Genomic DNA, 25,497 nt, shown 5'->3' with positions numbered 1-25,497 from the left:
GCTTGTGTTTGCATTTCAAAATTTTTATTCAGCTCCAGTTTTTTTTCATGCCCAAGGTCACACAGCTAGTAAGTGTTTGAGGCTGGGTGTGAACTCAGGAATAGGAACTTACCTGACTACAGACCTAGCACTCTAACCACTGTGCCACCTAGCTGCCCTAATAAATGTGAGCAGTTTATTTATGATTTCCTTAAATTTAGTGTTAAGGATTTTTTAATCATGGTTTTCAGGAAGTTAAATGATTTCTCCTTGACATGTTTTCCACATGAGTTTTTTTTAAAAAAAAAAACAACAACCAACTATCAGCTTACATTTTTTTTCAATTTTTCAGTCTTTTGATTATATTGAAATATGACTTGCTCTTTCATTGAGTCATATAATTGTGTTTGGTTTTGAGAGAAGTAATTATTTTTCTATTATACTAATAACCAATTATTAAATTAGGATTAAAGATTTTTCCCTTTATTTCCTCAATTCAGGGACCAGCCCCTGCAGGCCAGTCAGTTTCAGGACAGTGCTGATAAATGAGATTCTTATCTCATTTACATGCTCTGTGATCTTGGGTGGGATCTTACTCAACTAGAAGACCTTACTTCTGTTTAGAGTGTAAACAGAATCTAATCTGGGTGAATTCTTGCCCTTAGGAAATAAGCCCATATCATTGTACCCCTCCATTGAAGTTTAGGGTGACCCACTTTATAAAGAAGAAAAACAATCAAGGTGGTCTGGGTACAGATTCATTTGTTCAGTTGCTGAAAGCAGCTAAGTCTCATGCTCAAGCCAGGTTCTCAGCAAGAATTGCTGAAGGCTTTCAGTCCACTTCCCCATTTTGAAGTCTATCCTCTCATTAATTTGTTTGAATCAGATTTGATTTCCACCTATCCAGGGGCACCTGTTTTTCCAAAGGTATTTAAGCATTTGGTGATCTCCATGGTTTTGTCTTTGGTTGCTGAGAGAAACCACTGACCATCAATTTACTGATTATCAGCTACTCTAATTAATACATTGATTATTAATTACCCAGAAACTCTGTCTCTCTGGTTTTTCATTTGTCTTAGTGTATTCCAGTCATAGTCAACTAGCATTTATTTGCCAGGCATTCTGTTAAGCACTAGAGAAACAAAGCAAAGCACAACAAAACAATGATAACAAAACCCCAACAACAGTTCTTTCTCTCAAGGAGCTCACAGTCTAATGGGAGATACAACATGCAAACAACTATATATTTAAAAGCTACATATAGGACAAATTACAGATAACCTTAGAATGAATGAATTTATATTACATCACATTTACATAGTGCTTACTATGTTCCAGGTACTGTGCTAAGTGATTTATAACTATTATTTCATTAGATCCTCACAACAAACTTGAGAGGGAGATACTGTTATTATCCCTGTTTTACAGATGAAGAAACTAAGGCCCAGGATCACACAGCTATTAAGTGTCTGAGACTGGATTTGATCCAGGCTCAGAACACTATCCACTGTACCTGGGAAAGACTTCTCACAGCAGGTAGGACTTTAGTTGGGACTTCAAGGAAGCCAGAGAAGGCAGGAGGCAGGAATAAACATGGAAAGAATTTCTGACGTGGGAGACAGCTGATGAAAATACTCAGCTTGGAGATGGAATGTTATGTATGAGGAACAGCAAGGTCAGAGTGTTGCTGAATGACAAAGTGCAAGGAGAGAAGTAAGGTGTAACAAGACTAGCCTGAATGTGTGTGACTTGAACAGAGGCAGAACAGAATCTCCAACTTCTCCTCCCGCCCTTCTCCAAGGGAGACTTTAATTTCTGCCAGGAGGGGAAGTAGGAAATTGGAACTAGATGCTACTCTGCTCTCCTCAGAGACAGGGGGTACCAGACTAGAATTATATATATCTGCTCCCTTAAATATTTTTAGTCTTGGGGATAAGATGGGGTTCAAGCTAACGTCTGATTACTTTGTCATTATTGGGGAGAAGGGGAAATCCCAAGCTCCCAAGAGGATATCCAAGGCTTACTTGACCCCTTCCAACCTAATACCAGTTCCACAATGAGCACACATAGCAAATAGTAGAGAAAAAACCATTTGTTCAAATTTGGTAGCTAAAGAGAAATCAGAGAGGGTATACACAGGAGAATATATACCAGACAATATAGCATGAAACAGCTCTCCCATTGGGAGAGGGAGAGCATTTTAGATCTCACCCAAGAAAAACTCCCTGAAGTCTCTAGCATTGAAAACTGATGACAAAGATGATGGTGACTGCCAGCTCTTCCTATGTTTTCCCAGCATCTTTTCCTTCAGGAACTGAAGGTGGGGTTGGCTTCTTTCATCTTCTCTCTTGAAGCTGGAAGCCAGAGGTACTCAGAGTGACTTGATGCTCAAAGAGAATCTTGAAGAGTCCTAAAGGAAACTAAAGAAGGCTTCTTAGTTTTGCCTACTCTGCCCTTCAGGACAGGGCATTCACCTCCACTGATAAATAGAGAGTCCCATAGTAATGGGCTTTGGGACAGGTGTTACAGTAAGAAGGGACCAGGTTTTAAAGGGCTTTAAAAGCCAAACAGAGGATTTTATATTTGATCCTGGATTTAATAGTGAGCCCACTGGAGTTTATTGAATAGGAGAATGACATGGTCAGACCTGCATTTTAGGAAGAGCTATTTGTCAGCTAAGTGGATGATGGACTGGAGTGGGGAGAAATAAGAGCTTTGAGGTGATAAGGGCCTGCTCCTGAGTGGTGACAGTGACTGAGGATGTAAGGGTTCTAGAGATAGATTCTATTCTAGAGATATTGAAAGGTAGAATTAACAGGCCTTGGCAACAAATTGGAAATGAAAGCTAATAAAGCGTCAAGGATGACATCTAGCTTGTGGGTCTAAGGGATTAGAAGGATGATATTGCCCTCTACAGGGAAGGAAGGAGGTAGGGAGGATTTAGGACAAAGATAATGAGTTCAGTTTTGGACATGTTGAGTTTAAAGGTTAAAGATATTAGTTAAAGATATCTGAAAGGCAGTAGAACATGTGAGATTGGAGATCAACAAATGGTTAGGGCAGGATAGGTAGACCTGAGAATCATCAGCATAGAGATGGTAATTAAATTCATGGGAGCTGAAGTAGTATAGAGAAAGAAAAGAAAATGGCCCAAGACAACCCCTGGGGGACACTTATGGTTAGAGGCAATGCTTTGGAGAATGATCTAGCAAAGGGGATTGAGGAGTAGTCAGGTAGGAAGAGAAGAACCAGGAGAAAGTAGTGTCCTACAAACCTAAAGAGAAGAAAGTATCAAGAAGGAGAGGGTGATCAACAGCGTCAAAGGCTGCAGAGAGGTCGAAAGAATGAGGACTGAGAAAAGTATTTGGTAAATAAGTGATCAATGGTAACTTTGAAGAGAGAAGTTTTAGAGTAATGATAAGGTTGGAAACAAGATTGTAAGGGGTTAAGAGTGAGAGTAAGAGGAGACAAAGTGGAGCCACCAATTGGTGGCTCAAGGAATTTAGTCACAAAGGACAGAAGAGATGTTGGGCAATAGTTAGCAAGGATGAAAGAATCAGATGAGGATGTTTTGAGGATGAGGGAGACATGGGCATATTTGTAGGCTGCAGGGAAGAAACCAATAGACAGGGAAAGATTGAGGAGAGTGAGGGTAGGAATGACAGTGGGGGAAATCTGTTGGAAGAAATGGGATGAAATGAGATCTTGAGCAGGTAGAGGAGTTAGCTTTGGTAAGGAGTAAAAACCACTTCATCACATAAGATAGTGGTAAAGGAGGAAATGGTTGCCAAAGTCATATAAGTGATATGAGATGAGGCAGATGAAAGAAGAGGGAGCTCATGGCAAATGGCCTCAATTTTTTCTGTTAAATGTGAAACAAGTAGGGGGAACCATGGAACAATTGAGGAGGGACAAAATATTTAGAAGAGCTGCTGTGGAGAGTGGGATATGAGTTGATAAGGGAGGTATAATAGGATTACCTAATAACAGTGAGGACCCAGTTGAAGTTATGTAACATAATGAATGGTGGCATGATTTTCTACACCTTTTTTCAGCAGTACATGTATAGGGACAAAGGCACAAAGGATGGAGGGGCATGGCATAGCAGCCAGGGGAACCAGGTTTTAGTAATAGCTATAAAATGACAGGAGTAGGAGAGGAAAAGACTTAGGATAAAGTTTGTTGCCTATGGAACTGCCATTCAGGGGGCATTGTGGAAGGGGAGGTTGATGTTTGTTTGAAACTTTGGGATGGGAAGGTTAAGGGGAATGGGAAATAATGAATCAAATAGTGGTGAATGGGTAATGAAGTTTGGATGATGACCTATAGGAGTTCAAAATCACTGGGATATGTAAGGTATGGCCAGGTGTTCATCACTGAGTGAAAGTCAACACTCTTCTTCCAAAAGGAGGCTAGAGATTGGGCTGCAATATGAGATCAAAGAAAGAGGAAAAGGACATACATATATATGTATATATATATATATATATTATATGTATTTAAAATGGCTCTTTTTATAGTAGCTCTAAATTGGAAATTAAGAGACTTTCTTCCTATTGGGGAATAGTTAGATTATAGTTTATAAATATAATGGAATATTAGTATGTATTAAGAAAAGATGAAATGGACAGTTTCAGAGAAAACTGGAAAGACTTCTATAAATTGATGGAGTGAAGTTATAAGTGGAAGAACAATGATAGAAACACCATAATGAAAAACATCTTTGAAAGACTTCACAACTCTGATTGATGCATTGATAAACCATGAGTACAGAAGAATGAAGATGAAACATGCCACTCACTACCTTCCAGAGCGGTGATTAACTTAAAATGCCGAGAGATACATATATTTCCACAGAATTTGTTTTCCTGGACTATGTATGCTTATGATGAAGGTTTTCTTCCTCTTTTTATCTTTTTGTTGTTCAAATTGAGTGGGAAGACAAGTGAGATGGATATTATTTTTTAAATTATTTTAAAAATGGAGACTCCAGAACCATGAAAGTGACCAGACCAACAAGACTCTTAGTGTTTTCTGATGTTTCAATCTTGTCCCTTGGTAATATGCTCTTTCCTCTACCCCAGTAGGACACTTAGGGAGAGACCCACTAGGTGAGCTCTTTGGAAGCAGAGTTGGAGCCAGGTCAGAAACAGCTGCCCAGGCTCCCTATTCCCCAGAGGCTTGAGGAGACCAGGGCTGTGGGGACTTGTCAGGGGAAGAAAAACCCACCCCCAGACCCTCAAAATTTAGATGGTCTTTTTAATTGCTTTGTATATGTGATCAGGAAGAGTCTCGCTTTGATCTAAACGTCTGATTCTGAGATCTGGATAGGTCCATCATGACAGTGCCCTGCTTACCAGCTGGTTTCCAGGGAGCACCATGTATTGAGGCTCAGATCACGGGCTGTCTTTCTTGCATCTTTCTTGACCCCATCCTGGCTGAAAATGAAACAAAAAGAGTTACTTTGAGGTGACATAAATGAAAGGAAATTAAATGAGGTAATGTGGAAGTGTTTTTAAATATTTAATGATAATACATATTATTGTATTATATGATATGTGACCATATTTTAATTATTAAATTTAATTATTAAAATCTAATATTTAAGTTTATTGATATCTTTTAAATAAATTTAATTATGTTGTGGTTCCTCTTATTGGTTCTAACTCTTCTTTACAACATGACTAATTTGAAAATATTTTTAATAGGAATGTATATGTACAGCCTCTATCAGATTGCACACCGTCTTGGGCAGGGAGGTGAGGAGGGAGGGGGAGAAAATTTAAAACTCAAAAACCTATGGAAGTGAATGTTGAAAACTAAAAATAAATTAATTAAAAAAAATAAAGTGACCTCCAGAAAAATTTAATTATGAACATAAGAAACATCAACATGAATGTTTCAATATGTTCAACAATGAAAGAATATGAAACTTCATTTGAACTACTTAGCTTGTTTTTTAAAAAGGCAAATTAAATGTAACAAGAAAGTAATTGCCCAGATTGTCTTCTTCTGACCTTCCTCACGTTCTTTTCTGAGAATTCTAAAAATCTTTCATTGATGTTCTTTCTGTGGTTTTGGGGGTGGTATCATTATCACTATTCACCAGCTGTCACTTCACCCCACCCCCAATAGAAGCCCTTCCATGTAACAAGTATATAGTCAAGAAAAGCAAATACACAAATTTACCTTTTCTGAAAATGTCCCTCATTCTGTAACTCTAGTTCATGTCTTGTGTTCTTATAACACCTTGATTTCCCAATATATTTTTTCTCTTCCCCCTCCTGGAGAGTTAGTTATTCTTTAAGACAAAGAATTTTTTTTTTTAAAAAAAGGAAGAAATATAGTTGAGTAACACAGTAAAAGGACAGCTAGGTGGTGCAGTGGATAGAGCGCCAGGCCTGCCATCAGTAAGACTCATCTTCCTAAATTCAAGTCTGGCCTCAGACAATTATTAGCTGTGTGACTCTGGGCAAGTCACTTAACCCTATTTGCCTTAGTTTCCTCATCTGTAAAATGAACTGGAGAAGGATATGGCAAACCACTCCAATATCTTTGCCAAGAAAATGCCAAATGGGGTCACAAAGAGTCAGACATGACTGAACAATAATAACACATTAAAAAGTCTGACTTTTAATGTACTATTCTATACTAATATTCCCTACCTCTGCAAAGAGGGGGGATGTGCCTTGTCTTATCTCTCTCTTGTTTGGGGCTGTGCTTGGTCACTATAATTTCACAGCATTTAGCGTTGATTGTTTTGTTGGGTTTTTCCCCATTACATTGTTGTAGTCTACACACACACACACACACACACACACACACATACCTACATATGTATATGCATATGTGTATACGTATATATTTTCCTTGATTCTATTTCATGTCTACCTATATTTGTTTTTGTTATTAATTCTTACAACATAGTAATATTTTATTACATTAATGTACCGTAACTTGCACCTGTTGATGTGTAGGCATCTACTTTGTTTCTAGTTCTTTTCTACCATAAAGAGTTGTTAAAATATTTTGGTGTATGTTGGGTCTTTCTTTTTATCATTGAGATATATGCCTAGCACTGAAATCTTTGGGATAAAGAATATGGGCATTTTAGTCACTTTCTTAACATAATTCCAAATTTCTTTCTAGAATGAGTGGACCAATTCATAGCTTCGCTAATAGTGCATTATATGCCTATCTTTCTGCTACCCTTTCAACATTTACTATTCCCATACTTTGTTATTTTTCCTAATTTGCTGGGTATGAGGTGAAACCTCAGAGTTGTTTTGATTTGCATTTCTCTTACTATTAGTGATTTGGGGCATCCTTTTCTATAGTTATTAAGAGCTTACAAATCTTTTGGTTCGTTTGTTTTGCAAAAGACAGTCAAGAGGGGCAAATTTGGCCTTCCACACTTGACACTTACTAGCTGGGTGACTTTGGGCAAGTCACTTAACCCCAACTGACAAAAGACAAGAGCTGCTGTCATTCTTATAAGAACTCTGTTCATATCCTTTGACTACTTATTTATCAAGGAATGGTTTTTGGTTTTATAAATTTGTTAGTTGTCTACATACTTTTATCTGAATACTTGATGCATAGATTTCCCCCCCTTCTCTTCTTATCTTAGTTGCATTTTGTCTCTGAAAAAGTTTTTCAGTATCACGTAACTGAAATGACTTATTTTACATTTTGTAATGATCTCTCTCCCTTGTTTGGTTAGGAATTTACCCCCTAGCTGCAGTTAGCCATAAAAGGAAGCTGATTTGGTTCTCCTCTAATTTTTTATAATGTGACCTTTAATGTTCAAGTCATGTATTCATTATGAGTCTATTTTGGTTTATGTTATAATATGTTACTCTAAATCTAATTTCTACCAACAAGCTTTCCAGTTTTCCTTTTTTTTGTTTGTTCGGTTTTTTTTTGTCAAATAAGGAGTTCTTTCCTAGGTAAATTATGTTTTCTAATTTGTAGAACACTGGGTAGCAGAGTTCTGTTATTTCTAATTTTTCCTTTTCTAATCTGCTTCACTGATCTACTTTTCTATTTTTTTAACCAGCACCAAATAATTTTGGTGATCATTGTTTTATAATATAATTTGAGGACAGGAGGTACTCTTCATTCCTTTGATATGCTAGATCTTTTGTTCTTCCAAAATGAATTTTGCTATTATTTTATTTAGCCTCATAAAGTATCCCCGCGGTAGTTTGATTTGTACAGTACTAAATAACATACTTGAAAGTACTTTGAAAACTGGAGGATGGTCCCACAGACTGTTAGAGCTTTGTAAAGGACCTTAGAAATCACTTGGACCAATCCCCTCATTTTGTAGATAAGGAAACTGAGGCTAATAAAGTGGAATTCACAGAACTGGAAAGTGGTAGAACCAGGACTTAAATCTAGGCCTTCCAGTTCCAAGTGGACCCAAAGTCCAGGCTTTTCCCACTACACTATGCTGCTACATAAATGACTCTATCTGAAACACTGGTAGCTTTTTGAGGAACTGATACAGAGTCTAAGGGGCTAGGTGGATTTACTTATCATCTCTGTGAGGTTGGGCAAGTCTTGGCCCGTTTCCTCATTTGTAAAATGAAGAAGTTGGACTAAGGTCTCCTCTAAATTTATGGTCCTACAAAATTCAAAGTTTAGCTGGAGTATTTGAGATTTCAGTTTCAGTTTTTCATTTTGCTATCAGTCAGCAAACAGGCGCTACATTATTAAAAAAAAAAACCCTGCTTCCTTGAAATAACAGGTAGGTTATTCTTTGTATATATTCCTTCCTTCCTATTTTTGAGGAACACTAGATCTGAACCAGATGGTCCTTCTGAAACAGAGAGGTTTCTTCCAAATGCTGTCTATAATATCCAGCTGGAATTTCCTGTCTCCATCTTTTCCGGCTCTTGTAAGTGAACTTTGTAGGTTCCAAAGGGTGGTCCCTGAAACATAAGAGAGCAGTAAGAAGGCAGGAAGTAACTGAGTAATTTACACAGGCTGTCTACTTAGGTGAACCAACTTCCTGTCGGTTCTTCTGTCAAGGATAAGCAATGTCACTGACCATGCAGACTCCGCAGGGATCAAGGGTGGGGCAGTGATGGAGGTGTTAGGCCCAGCGCTGACCACAGTCTGTCACTGGTTCTGCCATGAAGACAGTGAAACAACTGAATCCCAAGGCGCTGATTTCCCGTGGCGTTTTCTTGGCGGGCAGAGAGGTCTTTAACTGTTTCATTTGGAAGAAGGGTGACCAAGGACAGTGAGCCATCCCAGTTAAGCAGACAAATGCGATCAGACAGGATTATCACTGGGCAGTCTTACTGTAGCTGGTGCACCAAAAACCTACTTCTTGGTGGTCCAGCTGCCTTTAGTTCCTGGCAGGTGTCCTCTCTGACCATCCTCATCCTTTCATCCCACAAATGCAATTTCCAGACTGGCTAGCAAGCCCTTCTGCTCAGATCCCTTCAATGTAGCAAGAGCCTTCCGCACCCTAACGTACAATTTCCTTCTCCTCCCATTTCCTTCTTTCGCCCACAACCTCACCCCTCCACTCCCCACCCTCCCTTTATCAAACTCCCAAGCTCCGGCAGTGGCCAAGCCTGGTTGCAGTAGTTTCTCTTAAAACGTTACCAGGGCTCCCTGAGAATCACTGGCGGAAAACAGGGCATCCTCCTTTGCTACGTTGTTAGACTGAAAATATACAAAGCAAAAAAACATTTGACAGATGCTCAGTCTCTGGAAGCAGCAGCAGCACCTCTCTGGGAAGAGAAGGAAACAGGGGCTTCAGCAGCAGTGCCATCATGTGATGAGTGTAATTCAGTGACTGTGCTTTGTCTATTTCAAGCCCGGAAGGATGGTGCATGAAAACCAGGAAGAGAAAGAACGGATTGAATTTTCTTGCACAAACCCTGCTAAACCATACGTGTGAAAGGTTGGCAATTGATCCTGGGAGAGAATATCTAAAAGATCAAGAAGACTAACACCCATGTCAGTTAATGTTAAATGCGGGACCAGTGAGAGGAGTGAGGGTGCGGGCCTGATGTGCTGGCGTTGCTAGGGGGGAGATTTCTGGTGCAATCTGCCCCTGAGACGAAGATAAGCTTAGAGCTGTTTAGAGCCAGCCCTATGCCTTGCTCTGCTCCTGCTCGGAAGGTCGCTCGCCTTTTCTTCGTTCACCTTCTGCCTATATGCTTCAAAGCTGAGCAATATTAATAGATTATCCCTCCTCCCCACTTTTCTATAGCAGGATATTTGCTGCTTTCCTGCTGCCTACCAGGATAACCAGACTTTTCCATAAAGGACATGATTACCTCTTACGTTATTAAGGTAAACAATTTTTTCATTGAGGATTTTTTCCCCAGGATGTTGGAGGGAATGACGTATTTAGATGTATAGTAGAAGAAGCAATGTAGGAAGTTGCATTTGTGCTGTGTGATGAGAAAGGAGTTAGGAAGGTTAAGTCTAATAAATAGCGCCCCCCCCCCGCCTTTTTTGTTTGTTTGTTAAAGGGGGAAAAAAATACTTTTCCCTGAGCTTTTGCAGGGTCTAGCAAACAAACTTGTATTCTCTCGTTGTTCTTGAGTTTGGGTTTGGGCTTTTTTTCTTCCCTTTATTTTCGCAAGCATCTCGGCAGAGTTGCACCAGAGTACAAGAGCCGCCTTGCTTTCCTTCCTCCTTTCCACCCTCCTTCGTTCTTTCCCTCCCTCCTTCCTCCCTCCCTCCCTTATCTTATAACGGGTGTGTATGTGACTGTGACCAGCCCTAATGCCGGTCAACAAAGGAAGAGGTTAGCTGGCAGGCTCCCTTGCTGGTGGATTCTCGCATGCTTGGGGGGGGGGGGGAAGCTCACCCTTCCTCTTCCCCACCTGCCGCCCACCTGCTTCCCTGGGTTGCTGGGTGCCTTGGCTACCCTGGCTGCAGAAGGGACTCAGAACACATAGATCCACCCACCTCGAGTCTAGAGAGGCACATTTTCTTTCTCTCCCTCACTCTCTAACACTTTTCTGTATGATTAATTATGAGCAGGATTACATACGGACAATGACTCTCTATCCATTTCCTGCTCAGAATTCCTCTCAATATGGGGAGGAGTCGGGAAAGAAAAAGGAAGTTCCTTCCTTTCTCAGGGAATGGTGTGTCTCTGCCTGAGTTTGAACTATCATTACAAATCACTTAAAAAAAAAAATCCACGCCTTGGGCCAGAACTAAAGATTACCTCTTTGCACAGTTTGTAGTTTGTTTCCTTGCTCTGTGAACCACCAAAGATATTTAACACTCATTTTCCTGCAGCGAAGGCACGAGCCCTTTCTCAATTGGACGTTTTGTTTGCTTTTGTTTTTTTACCATTCTTCCCAGCCATTACACCTATCCATGACTTCGGATTGCATTAGCTTTCATGCATAATCTCGTTGCTTTATTGATTATCCTTAAGTGACGATTAGAAAAGGTAGGAAATGATTATGAATATAAAAAAAAATTACCAAGTTCTTTGGCACTACATTAATGTTCGGGATTTTTTTTTTTTTCTCTTAAGCTTCACCATTCTCTACTAAAACAGGCGAATTATAGTCCTCTAAATGGAAGGTGCGGGGCTGAGACCAATAGAAACTAGAAATCAGCAGATTTAGTTTTGTTTTAGTTCTGGTTTTTCCATTAGCCGAGCATTGACTTCTTCTCTTTGGGACTTGATTTCTTTTGGAAGTTAGACATTGTAAAGAGATTTTTTAGGGTCCCTCCTAGCTGTGACTTTTTGTGGATAATGTTCATTTTCAAAGATTCAACTCACTGGTTGAAGAAGGTGCCAAAATTGTGAGTTCCTTCATTCTTCAGTGTGCTCCTATGTTTTATATAGTTTATTTTTAGAATTGCACAATCTTGCAGATAAATATGGGAACATACACTTTAGACATTTTTTTAAAAAATGAAATGTTTTTGATGCCTTTTGTTTTGACATCATATTCATGTCCAAATATGTGCCACTAACAACTTGCAAGTGTATCCTGGTAACAAATTTTTTTTTTCCCTGAGGAAACTCCCTCCACTGATACAGTTCTGGCTGTCTTTTGTCCTTTGTTTTCAAAGAGGACCGATGACATCAAGGGTGTTGTCTTGTATGTGATGAATTTGTCAGCCTCACTCCCTCTTCCAGAGTCATTGAAATCCAGTGGCAGGACAGAAGTGAGGACAACTGATTGACCCAGGATGTAGTGGATGACCATGGCATCTTCAATATTTGACTAAGCCCTCAGCAATCTATAATTTCTGTTTCAGCCACCTTCATGGATCTGATAACAAATTTTCCTCTTATCCTCCTATTCTGCCAGGCAAAACTTCACATACTTGAGGTAGCCCGATAGGCCTGTTGGATACCCTCAACCAGAGAAAAACATGCTCTGAAACTTATAGCCTTGCCTGGGGGCACTGTGAGGTTTAATGAGCTGCCCAGAGACCGGAAAAGACATGTGCTTGCATCTGAGGGGAAATGAAATTGAAAATTGGCACCAACCAATTTTTCTTGCTTCGAGGCATATTACTCTTCTGCTGCAGCCAAGTTGGCCTTCTTTCTGTTATTCACATTAGACATTCCATCTCCCTTCTTCCTCTTTTTTTTTTGCACTAGTCATTCCCCTCTCCTGGAATACATTCCCTCTTTACCTCCAGTTCTTCTTTCAGGCACCATCTTACACGTGAAGATTTTGCAAAATAAAAAAAGGTCTGGTTTTATGAAAAAAAAACCCAATAAAATAAATAAACCTTTGGTTAATTTGATTTTAAAAAAAGAAAAAATCAAATTACCAGTATCAAAAATTATAAGGTTGAATTCACCACCAATGAAAAAGAAATTAAAACAATAATTAGGAGCTATTTTACCCAACTGCCAATAAATCTGACAATCTAAATGAAATGAGTGAATATTTACAAAAATATAAATTGCCTAGGTTAACAGAAGAGGAAATAAAATACTTAAATAGCCCCATTTCAGAAAATGAAATTGAACAAGCCATCAATGAACTCCCTAACAAAAAATCTCCAGGGCCAGACAGATATGCACATAAATTATATCAAACATGTAAAGAACAATTAATTCCAATACTATTTAAACTACTTGGGAAAATAGGTGAAGGAGTTCTACCAAATTCCTTTTATAACACAAATATGATGCTGATACCTAAACCCAGAAGAGCCAAAAACAGAGAAAGAAAAGTATTGGCCAATTTCACTAATGAATATAGATGCAAAAATTTTAAATAAAATATTAGCAAAGAGATTGCAGGAACTTATCTTGAGGATAATACACTCTGACCAGGTAGGATTTATACCAGGAATACAGGGCTAGTTCAATATTAGGACAATTATCGACACAATTGACCATATCAACAACAAAACTAACAGAAATCATATGATTATCTCAACAGATGCAGAAAAAACATTTGGCAAAATACAACACCTATTCCTATTAAAAACATGACAGAGCATAGGAATAAGTGGACTCTTCCTTAAAATAATAGGCAGCATCTATGCAAAACTATCCACAAGCATTATATGTAATGGGGATAAGCTAGAAACATTTTCAATAAGATCAGGGATGAAACAAGGATGTCATTATCACCACTATTCTTCAGTATTACACTAGAAATGTTAGCTTTAGTTATGAGAAGAAAAAGAAATTGAAGGAATTAGAGTAGTCAAAGAAGAAACAAAGCTATTGCTTTGCAGATGATATAATAGTATACTTAGAGAATCCTAGAGAATCAAGTAAAAAAACTACTTGAAATAACAAATAATTTTAGCAAAGTTGCAGGATATAAAATAAACTCACATAAATCATCAGCATTTCTATATATTACTAACAAAGCCCAACAGCAAGAGATAGAGAAATTCCATTCAAAATAACTATAGTCAATATAAAACATTTGGGAGTCTACCTGCCAAGCCAAACCCAGGAACTATATGAACACAATTACAAAACATTTTTCATACAAATAGAGTCAAATCGAAATAATGGGAAAAATACCAGTTGCTCATGGGTAGGCCAAGCTAATATAATAAAAATGGCAATTCTACTTAAATTAATTTACTTAGTGCCATACCAATCCAACTACCAAAAATCATTTTATAGAGGTAGAAAAAATAATAACAAAATTCATGTGGAAGAGCAAAAGGTCCAGAATATCAATGGAATTAATTAAAAGAAATGCAAGGGAAGGTGGCCTAGTCATATCAGATTTTAAATTATATTATAAAGCAGCAATCATCAAAACTACTTGGTACTGGCTAAGAAATACAGTGGTGTATCAGTGGACTAGGTTAGGTACACAAGACAAAATAGTCAATGACTATAGTAATCTCCTGTTTGCTAAACCCAAAGACCCCAACTTCTGGGAAAAGAACTCACTATTTGACAAAAAACTCCTGGGAAAACTGGAAAATAGCATGGCAGAAATCAGGCATAGACCAACATGTTAAACTGTATACCAAGATTAAGTCAAAATGGGTACACAATTTAAATATAAAGGATGATACTATAAGTAAATTAGGAGAGCAAGGAATAGTTTACCTGTCAGATCTATGGAGAAGGGAAGAATTTATGACCAAACAAGAGATAAAGAACATTTCGAAATGTAAAATGGATAATTTTAATTACATTAAATTGAAAAGTTTTTGCACAAACAAAGCCATTGCATCCAAGATTTGGGGAGAAGCAGAAAACTGGGAAAGAATTTTTATAACCAGCATCTCTGATAAAGGCCTCATTTCTAAAATATGTAGAGAACTGAGTCAAATTTGTAAGAATACAAGGCATTCCCCAATTGATAAATGGTCAAAAGATATGAATTGTCAGTTTTCAGAGGAAGTAACTGAAACTATCTATAGTCATATGAAAAAATGTTCTAAATCATTATCGATTCAAGAAATGCAAATCAGAACAACTCTGATGATTTATACAACATCACACCTATCAGATTGGCTAACATGACAAAACAAGACACTGATAAATGTTGGAGAAGATGTGGGAAAATTAGAACACTAATGCATTATTGGTGGAGTTGCGAACTGATCTAACTATTCTGGAGACCAATTCAAAACTATGCATACCCCTTGACCCAGCAATACCACTTCTAGGTCTGTATCCCAAAAAGATCTTAGAAATGGGAAATGGTCCCACATGTACAAAACTATTTATAGCAGCTCTTTTTCTGGTGGTAAAGAATTGGAAATTGAGGGGATGTCCATTAATTGGGGAATGGCTGAACAAATTGTGGTACACGAATGTAATGAAACACTATTGTGCTATAGGAAAAGATGAACAGGTGGACTTCAGAAAAACCTGGAAAGACTTATATAAACTGATGTTGAGTGAAATAAGCAGAACCAGGAGAACATTGTACACAGTAACAGCCACGTTGTGCAATCACTGACTGATAGACGTAGCTCTTCTCAGCAATGCAAGGATCTAAGACAACTCGAAAAGACTCATGATGGAAAATGCTAGCCACATCCAGAGAAAGATCTTTGGAGTCTGAATGCAGATGGAAGCGTACTATTTGCTCTCCTTTTCTTTTGTTGTTTTGTTTTGTTTCTTCTTTCTTGTGGTTCCTCCCATTAGTTCTGATTCTTCTTTACATCATGACTAATGTGAAAATATGTTTAATATGAATGTATAAGTCGGGCCTATATCAGATTGCACGCTGCCTTTGGGGCAGGGGGAGAGCATGGAGGAGAAAATTCAAAACTCAAAATCTTATGGAAGTGAATGTTGAAAACTAAAAATAAATTAATTAATTATTTTAAAAAAGAGAGAATAGTACATATATATTTGGGAAGTTATAAAAGTCTAAATTTAGAAAGAAATAAAAGGCTCAGAGGATAGGGAAGGGGAGAGGATATGGGAGAGATTTTTAGAGGGGAGGATGAGGGAATAGAATAAGGAAGTGAGTATAGTGGAGTGTTTAGTTTAACAAGAATGGGAGGTTAAGGGAGGGATCCTTGGAGGGGGGAGATAGGTTAAGTAATAGGAGGTCAAGGTAGTGGCTAGAAGTAAAGTAGAGGAGTTAGGAGGGATACAAAATAAGAGATATACACAAATACAAAATAAAGATCAGGAGTAGAATTTTTAGGGAAAAATAAAGCAAGGGTAGTAATCATAAGCTCAGATAAAGTTAAAGCTAAAATAGATTTAATCAAAAGAGAAAAATAGGGAAATTACATTATATGTCAGCCATGTTCATCATGTTGAAATATTGTGGTGGTGTAGGAAATGATAAGTTAGCAGATTTTAAAAAGATGGACTCAGACTTATGAAAGAAAAGGTTATCCACCCTCAGAGAAACAGAGGACAGATAACTATAGTACGGTCTTACATAGATACATTTAAATGTATATGTCTACATATGAGTATGATTATAGATACCTAAGTGTATATATATGTGTATATGTATATATATATACACGTGTATATATATAGTGTGTGTGTATAACAGTTTTGTATATGTATGTAATATGTGTATACATATACATATATACATACATGTGTATGTGTGCATATATATATGCATTCATATATATGTGTGTGTGTATATATATGTATAATATATATGTGTGTGTATATATATATATTTACTTAATTGTAGCCTTCTCGGGGGATGGGGGAGGAAGGGGGAAAAAAAGAACAAAGTAAAAAGTACATAGCAGAGGACAAAGGAAAACTTACAAGGAAGCAAAGAAAAGATGAACAGCTCTGAACACAATGCATAGTATTTATTATATATGCTTTCTTGAAATGGAAATTTATTCCTGTATATTCTGAATCCACTTACATTCTACTGTGCACATGGCAATCCTTTTTTTTTCTTTTCTTATTTTGTATTTAAATTTTAGTGTTTAAATATGAATATATATTGCCTCCAAACAAAACAAAACAAAAAGAATGCAGTGGAAGACCTTGGCTTTTTTAAGCTAAGGTCTTTCCCAGGTCTCAGTGTGTCTGAGGCAAAGCCCATTCAGTAGTTACAAGTTTGGTAAGAATTGAGGCAAAAGATGGTCGGTCTACTTTGCCTTCATTAAAAAATCAGTCTGGGATGGGAAGACCCTCAGAGTTTCTGGCCAGAACAGAAATAATTCTCTGAAAGAATTACTTAAAACTCCAAATGGTAAACCAAAGAAACTAAACTTTTTGAGCTGAGCTGATAAGATAAACAGCAAGAAAAAGCTTTGCTATTTGATTTCAAACATGACCTTCTTTTCTAGTAGACCATTACCCTAAAAGTGAACTATATCACCACCCCTATTAACATGTTTTCACTTTTAACTTTTATTTAATAAAAGTATAAGTTCATATAAAGACAACATCTAACAACCACTGCCAGCTAATTACTAAAGTCCAATAGAACTAATGCTAAATAACTAAGAATGAGTATGTTCAATCCCCTTGTACATCAGAGCATCCTCTTCCGGATCCACTGTATGAGTGAGAGCAAGACAGAACGTGAAACCCAGAATGGAAATCTGGAGCAGAAAATATCATGGAGGCTAAATAAACCCTTTCATAGTCTCCACCGTGGATTGATTCATGACATCTTTGTAGGATATTTTCATTTTGCTTTTGAGGTATGTCAGAATTTTGGCATCGTTGCTAATGTTGTGCAGCTTCTGAGATATGTGCAACGTCCACCTGCCATTCCCCTTCTCTCTGTCTCATATTCTTGTCTTACCAACTACAGTTATTACAGATGCACTCCGACCAAACTTTTGTCAAATGTAGTTAAATATTTTGGTACCAATTTGCTTTTAAGTTTTAAGCTTTTCATTATATTTCAGTGTAAAAAAATTCTTCAGAAAACAGTCTATGGCCTGGCTACTTCCACAAAAGAAGTAAACAACTGAAATTTATGAAACACCTTAGGAAAGAAAAGTGTTTGACCTTATTGGGGCAAGCAGAATGAGTTATTCTTAAGGTGTGACTTAATATCTGAGTTACTTCTAAAAATTAACATGTTATTGAGACAATAAGAGACTTATAAAACTAAAAATAAAATGTGAAAGTTAAATTCAGAGGAAATTTTAAAAATGTTAAGGTGCTGAAAATAATTTTTGTTCATTGACACATCCTTCCTCAACGAGAAACTCATCAGGTAAGTTCACATTTAAAAAAAAAAACCAAAAATATAACTATGTTATGTTGCAGTGTACATCAGTTCACTCATTGAAACAGAACCCTATAAATAACAACAGCCTGACAAATTGACCTAGGCAGAGTAACAATAAGAGACATTTGGTGAGAGAGTATCCCTTATATCTTCAAAGAAGAATTACTCTGATAGAACTCATTATGTGAAGCAATTCTTTTGTTTTTTAAAAGTAATGCCAATGGAGTACAGACCTGGTGACAAAATGTAAATCCATCACAAGAGGAACAGTTCAGCTAAGTTTGGAGAAGTTTTTCGCCAAGTTGGCAATGAAGTAATGAATTTTTCAGAAACAAAAACTTAGAAAGGCTATCTAATAAGGTAAATATGGATATTTTTAAAAATAAATTTTATTGATGTTTTTATTGATGTCAATATCCATCCCCATTGTTACAAAGCCTGTGGTTCAGTATCAGAGATCAATGTGATTTTATCAGTGGAAATGACATTAAAGAAGAATAATTGCCATCTGTTTTGTCATTATAGCTTTAGGACTATGAATCCTTTCCATCTGACTTTCAGTTGAAATCATACATATGTGTTTGTCTTTCCCATTAGAATGTTAGTTTTTTGAGTAGGGATTGTCTCACTTTTCTATTAGTATTCCCAGCATTTAGCACAATCTTTGCATATAGTAAGATCTTAATAATTCATTCATTCATTAACATTTCTTATAGGGGCAGCAAGGTGGTACAATGATGTTGGGCCTGAAATCAGGAAGACCTGAGTTCAAATCCAACCTCAGACACTGATTGTATGACCCTAGTCAAGTCATTTAACCCATTTGCCTCAGTTTCCTCATCTTTAAATTGGGGGTATTTTTTTTAGTAGGTGGTGCAGTGGATAAAGCTCCAGACCTGGAGTCAGGAAGACTCTTCTTCCTGAGTTCAAATCTGGCCTGAGACACTTACTAGCTGCGTGTCCCTGGGCAAGTCACTTAACCCTGTTTGCCTCACTTAACCCTATATGCTGCAGTTCCTCATCTGTAAAATGAGCTGGAGAAGGAAATGGCAAACTACTCTGGTATCTTAGCAAAGAAAATCCCAAATGGGGTCACAAAGAGTCAAACACGACTGAAACAACTGAACAAAGATGAGGATAATAGCACCAACCTCCCAGGTTTGTTATGAGAATCCAATGAAATAATAAATATAAAGCACTTAGCACAATGCCTGGCACATAGCAAGCTCTATATAAATATTAGCTATTATTATGGCACAGTAATATTACATTATATTTGTGTATCACATTTTCTTTAGCCATTCCTCAATTGATAGGCATCTGCTTTGCTTCTAATTCTTTGCTGCATGAAAAAGTGCTACTAATAATATTTTAGTGTATGTGAAGGCTTTTCTTATCAATTATCTCCTTGTTGCATACTCCTACAAAAGAAAATTATTTAAGTATCCTTTATAATGTCAACCTCAGAAAGTTAAGGATGTCCTACCAAAACATTTAGCTTCCCTTAATAATCTATGAGTTTATCATTCATACTTTTCCTAAAAGTGTCCTGGCTCTGTTTCTCTTTTAAAATGTACCACCCTTGTAGAAAGTGTGATATAGTAGATAGAGAACCACCAAATCTGGAAGTCTTGGGTTCAAGTCTTGCCCATAACCCTAAAGAAGTCACTTAACTTCTCAGTGTCCTACACAGCTCTCTAGAATGATAAGTTGCAAATGAGGCACTGATTTGCTTTGGTAGAGATATGTTTCTCACTGGTAAAAATGAAACCACTGGTCTAGTACAGAAGATCCCAAACTGTCTCTAAATTTACAACCTTAAGGACAATATATTATATCCTTTTAAGTGACAATTTAGCATTTAAGTAAAGTAGGGCCATAATATAGCATTTCAAAACTTTTTTAGAGTAACTCTGAAACAATACTTAGTTCATTTTGTAAAAATCACCATCCAAATTACTCCAGATTAGCCCGTACCAATAGTCAAGTCCATGAACATTTATTAAGCCCTTACAAAGTGTCAGGCACAATGTTAAGTTCTGGGAATACAAATGTAAGCAAAAAGAAAGACCATCAGAGTGGCAGAGCCAAGATAAGAGAGAAAGTACGTGGACTCCCCTGAGCTTTCCCAAATTCCCTTGCAAACAACTTTAAATAATGTCTCAAAATAAATTCTGGAGCAGGGAGGTAGAGCAAAGATGACAGAGTAAAGGCAGGGTTTCACCTGAGCTCTCCCCCAAACCCCTCCAAATACCTTTAAAAATGACTCTGAACAAATTCTAGACCAGCAGAACCCACAAAAAGATGGAGTGAAATAAATTTCCAGCCAAAGACAACTTGGAAGATTGGCAAGAGAGATCTGTTACACCAGGATGAGAGAGGAGCACGGTCCAGTGCAGGCTGCGCCAGTGCAGACCAGGCCCCAGCAAACCCAGAGCAGGCTTTGGGGTGACTGAATCAGTGTCAGCAGTGGCAGTTTCCAGCCCTCTCAGCCCACAGATGCCAACTTAGAAGGTTGACTGGAAAAATCTAATGCACCTGGGTGAGGGTGGAGTGCAGACCATGCCATCAAAGCCCATGACCCAGCAAACCAGGTATAGACCTTGGGAGTGACTGAATCAGGAGCAGCAGCAGCAGTGGCTGCTTCTGGAGCTCTCAGCCCAGTAAGGGGGTTGAGCAACTGGTCAGATAGAGATTACAGGGGTCTTTTTGCTAGCACTGAGGCAGGACCCTATTGCTTTGCTCATTCTCACATCTGAGTTGCAGTCCTAGGTGGCAGGCTAAGGGTGAGAAGGAGCACTAGCACACAAGAAGCAGGGACCCTCCTCACAGTTCCAGGACAAAAAAGAGTGCTTGTAGTCACTCACAAACCAGAGCACAGGCCAGGAGAGTAGTAAACACCTCTCATTAAAACATACCATCTTGGAAGAACTGAAAACTTACAGGTCCTTAAAAGTATCTCTGAAAATAGCTGCACAAAACCTCTGAAGCTTGGAGCACTGTGCCCTCCACTCTGGAAGCAGATCCCTACTTTAACAAAGACTTAAAAATCAACTAATAGGCTGGGAAAATGAGCAAACAACAGAAAAAAAAAAAAACCTCTGATTATAGAAAGTTACTATAGTGACAAGAAAGATCGAAACACACACTCAGAAGAAGATAATAAAGTCAAAGCTCCTACATCCAAAGCCACCAAGAAAAATGTGAATTGGTCTCAGGACATGGAAGAGCTCAAAAAAGATTTTGAGAAGCAAGTAAGAGAAGTAGAGGAAAAACTGGGAAGAGAAATGATCCAAAAAACCAATGAGGAGAATACCCTAAGAAGCAAAATTGGCCAAATGTAGAAGGAAGTCCAAAAGCTCACTGAAGAAAATAATTCCTTGAAAATTAGAATGGAGCAAATAGAAACTAATGACTTAATGAAAAATCAAGAAATTATGAAACAAAATCAAAAGAATGAAAAAATAGAAGACAATGTGAAATATCTCAATGGAAAAAAAAACAGATGGGGAAAATAGATGCAGGAGAGATCATTTAAAAATTATTGGACTACCTGAAAGCCATGATTAAAAAAAATGAGCCTAACGGGGCAGATAGGTGGCGCAGTGGATAGAACACTGGCCCTGAAGTCAGGAGGGTCTGAGTTCAAATCCGGCCTCTGACCAAACACTTGACATTTAACTAACTGTGTGACCTGGGCAAGTCACTTAACCACAATTGCCTAAAAATTTAAAAAAATTTTTTTTTAAAAAAAGAATCCACTGATCACCTATTGAGAGATCAAAAAATGAAAACTGCCAGGATTATTATAGTCAAATTTCAGAGTTTCCAGGTCAAGGAAAAAATATTGTAAGCAGCCAGAAAGAAACAACTCAAATATCATGTAGCCACAGTCAGGATAACACAAGATATAGCAGCTCTACATTAAAGAATCATAGAGATTGGAATATGATATTCCAGAGGGCAAAGAAGCCAGAATTACAACTAAGAATTACCTCCCCAGCAAAACTGAGTATAATCCTTCGGGGGAAAAAATGGATATTCAATGAAATAGAGGACTCTCAAGCATTCTTGATGAAAAGACCTGAGCTGAATAGAAAATTTGACTTTCAAATACAGGACACAAGAGAAGCATAAAAAGGTAAACAGGAAAGGGAAATCATAAGAGACTTAACAAGGTTAAACTGTTTACATTCCTACATGGGAAGATAATATTTGTAACTCATGAGACCTTTCTCATTATTAGGGTAGTTAGAAGGAGTATATATAAACAGAGGGCACAGGTGTGAGTTGAAAGTGAAGGGATTATATCTAAAACATAAAATTAGTGAGAAAGGAATATACTGGGAGAAAGGGAAAGGGAGAGGTAGAATGGGATAAATTATTTCACATAAAAGAAGCAAGAAAAAGCTTTTACAGTGGAGGGAAGAGGGGGAGGTAAGAGGGAATGAGTGAACCTTATTCTTATCAGAACTGGCTCAAGGAGAAAATAATATACACACCCAATTGGGTATAGAAATCTATCTTATCCTACAGGAAAGTAGGAAGGGAAGGGGATAAGAGAAGGGGAATTGATAGAAAAGAGGGCAGATTGGGGGAGGGGGAAGTCAGAAGCAAAACATTTTTAAGGAGAGACAAGGTGAAAGGAGAGAGAGAATAGAATAAACTGGTGGGGGGAGGAATATGATGGAGGGAAATACAGTTAGTAATAGTAACTGTGAAAAAATCTGATGGAAGTTTCTCTGATAAAGGCTTCATTTCTCAAACATAGAGAAGTGAGTCAAATTTATAATAGTAAGAGCCATTGCTCAATTGATAAATAATGAAAAGATATGATTAGTTTTCAGATGAAGTAATCAAAGCTATTTCTAGCCATATGAAAAAAAATATTCTGACTCACTCTTGATTGGCAAAATGCAAATTCAGACAATTCAGGGGAACTGCCTCATACCTATTAGATTGTCTAATAGGACAGAAAAGGAAAATTATAAATGTTGGAGAGGATGTGGGGGAAATGAGACATTAATGTACAATCGGTGGAGTTGTGAACTGATTCAACCATTCTGTAGAACAATTTGGAACTATGCCCAAAGGACTATAAATCCCTGCATACCCTTTGAGCTAGCAATATCACTACTAGGTCTGTATTCCAAAAGAGACAATAAACAAAAGGAAAAGGACCTATATGTACAAAAATATTTATAACAGCTCTTTTCTGAGGGCAAAGAATTAGAAGTTGAGGGGACGCCCATTAATTAGAGAATGGCTGAATAAGTTGTGTTATGTGATTGTTATGGGATACTGTTGTACTATAAGAAATGATGAGCAAGTTGCTTTCAGAAAAACCTAAAAAGACTTGCATGGGCTCATGCAAAGTGAAATGTACTTTGTACAAAGTAGCAGCAATACTGGAGGTAGATCAGCTGTGAATGACTTAGCTGTTCTCAGTAATACAATGATCCAAGACAACTCTGAAGGACTTATGATGAAAAATGCTATCCATCCCCAGAGAAAGAACTGATTGGTGTCTGAATACAGATTGAAAAATATTTTTTTTACTTTCTATATTTTTCTTGAGATTTTTTGTCTGTGTTTCCTTTCACAGCATGACTATTATGGATATGTTTTACATGACTACAGATGTATAACCAAATCAAACTGCTTGCCTTCTCAATGTGGGGGTGACGGAGGAAGGGAGAGAACTTGGAACTCAAAGTTTTAAAAACAAATGTTAAAAATAGTTTTTACATAAAACTGGGGGAAAATAAAATACTAGATAAATTCTGGAGCAGAAGAACCCACAAAAGGACACGGTGAAACTTTTCCAGCCCAAGACAAGTTAAAAAGGTGGCAGGAAAGGTCTTTGCCACTGGGGTGAGAGCAGAGTTTGGTTTAGCACAGGCAACCCTGGCAAGACAGAAACAAGACTGCAGCAAACCACTTATTGGTAAGCCAGCAGCAGGCCTTTGGGGTAACTAAATTAGCAGAAGTGGCTTTGGGAACTGTCAGTGCACAGATGGTAAAGGGTTGGACATCTGGTCAGAAAATGACTATGAGGTCCCTTTGCTGGCACTGGGTGCAGGACTTTGTTGCATTGTTCAAAAGCAGATCCAGGTTACAGTCCTGGGTCCCAGTCCCAAGTCAAGAACGCAGAGCTTGTAGCCACAGCAGGATGGGAACCTGGTCACAGTTGCAAGGTGGAAAAGAGTGCTTGTTGTTCCTCATAGACCAGAGGGCAAGTCATGAGAGTAGTAAACATACCTCTCCCTAGATCTTACCACTTTGGAAGAACTGAAAACTTACAGACCCACAGAACTAGTTGTGAATATAGCTGCACAAAAATCCTAAAGCTTGAGGTGGTGCCCACTTTACCCCAGGAGCAGAGTCCAACTTTAACATAAGGTTATTAGCCAAGAAATAGGCTGGATAAATGAACAAACAACAACAACAATAAACACAAACAAACAAACAAACAAAAAAAAAAACTGACCATAAAAATTGCTATGGTGACAGGGAAGATGAAAACACAAATTCAGAAGACAACAAAGTCAAAACTGCTATATCCAAAGTCTCAAAGAAAAAATGTAAATTGGTCTCAGACCCAAAATGAATTCCTGGAAGAGCTCAAAAAGGATTTTAAAAATCAAATAAGAGAGGTAGAGGAAAAATTGGGAAAAGAAATGAGAGTGATGCAAGAAAATCATGAAAAATGGATCAACAGCTTGGTAAAGGAGTCACCAAAAATACTGAAAAAAAAAATAACAGAATAGGCCAAATGACAAAAGAGGCATAAAAACACAATGAAGATAAGAACTCCTTAAAAAGTAGAATTGGGGCAGAGTCAAGATGGCAGAGTAAAAGCAGTGACTTGCTTGAGCTCTCCCTCCAAACCCTCCAAATACCTGTAAAAAATGGCTGCGAACAAATTCTAAAGCAACAGAATCCACAAAAAGAGTGAAAGAAATTTCCAGCCCAAGACAACCTGGATGGTTGATTGGAAAGGTCTATCACACCAGGCTCAGAGAGGAACACAGTTCAGCCCCAGGGCAGCAGCTGCTTCCAGAGCTTTAGGCCCACAGACAGAGGGGGAATTGAGTGGCTGATCAGAGCAGGATTTCAGGGATATCATTGCTGGTGCTGAGGCAGGAATCTCTTGCTTTGTCCCTACTTGGATCTGGGTCACAGTTCTGGGTGGTGGTCCTGGGCGAGGAGGAGTGCTGGCATGGTGGAACTTGTAATGGCAATGGAGAGGGAATCTGCCTCACACTTCCAAGGCAGAAAAGAGTGCTTGTGGTCACTCACAGACCAGAGCACAGGCCAGGAAAAGAATAAACACCTCACTTTTGATCTTACCACCTTGGAAGAACTGAAAATTTACAGG

The 25,497-nt window shown here is 37.9% G+C and overlaps 1 long non-coding RNA gene across 2 annotated transcripts; it reads right to left on the bottom strand.

Annotated features, from left to right (window-relative positions):
• Positions 1-1,427: 1,427 nt before the first annotated feature.
• On the bottom strand, positions 1,428-10,891 carry LOC114040756. Of its 2 annotated transcripts, none has more exons than XR_003568831.1 (3): positions 9,601-10,891; positions 5,337-5,417; positions 1,428-2,399 (listed from the first exon to the last, which is right to left on the bottom strand). It is a non-coding gene; the product is annotated as an uncharacterized LOC114040756 (long non-coding RNA). The 2 variants fall into 2 exon arrangements; XR_003568830.1 differs by lacking the exon at positions 9,601-10,891 and adding an exon at positions 6,169-6,349.
• Between the last annotated feature and the right edge of the window lie 14,606 nt (positions 10,892-25,497).

The sequence above is a fragment of the Vombatus ursinus genome, unplaced genomic scaffold, assembly GCF_900497805.2.
Source record: "Vombatus ursinus unplaced genomic scaffold, bare-nosed wombat genome assembly UNPS02013950.1, whole genome shotgun sequence".
Classification (NCBI taxonomy): Eukaryota; Metazoa; Chordata; class Mammalia; order Diprotodontia; family Vombatidae; genus Vombatus; species Vombatus ursinus.
This window is presented reverse-complemented; position numbering and strand designations above follow the sequence as displayed.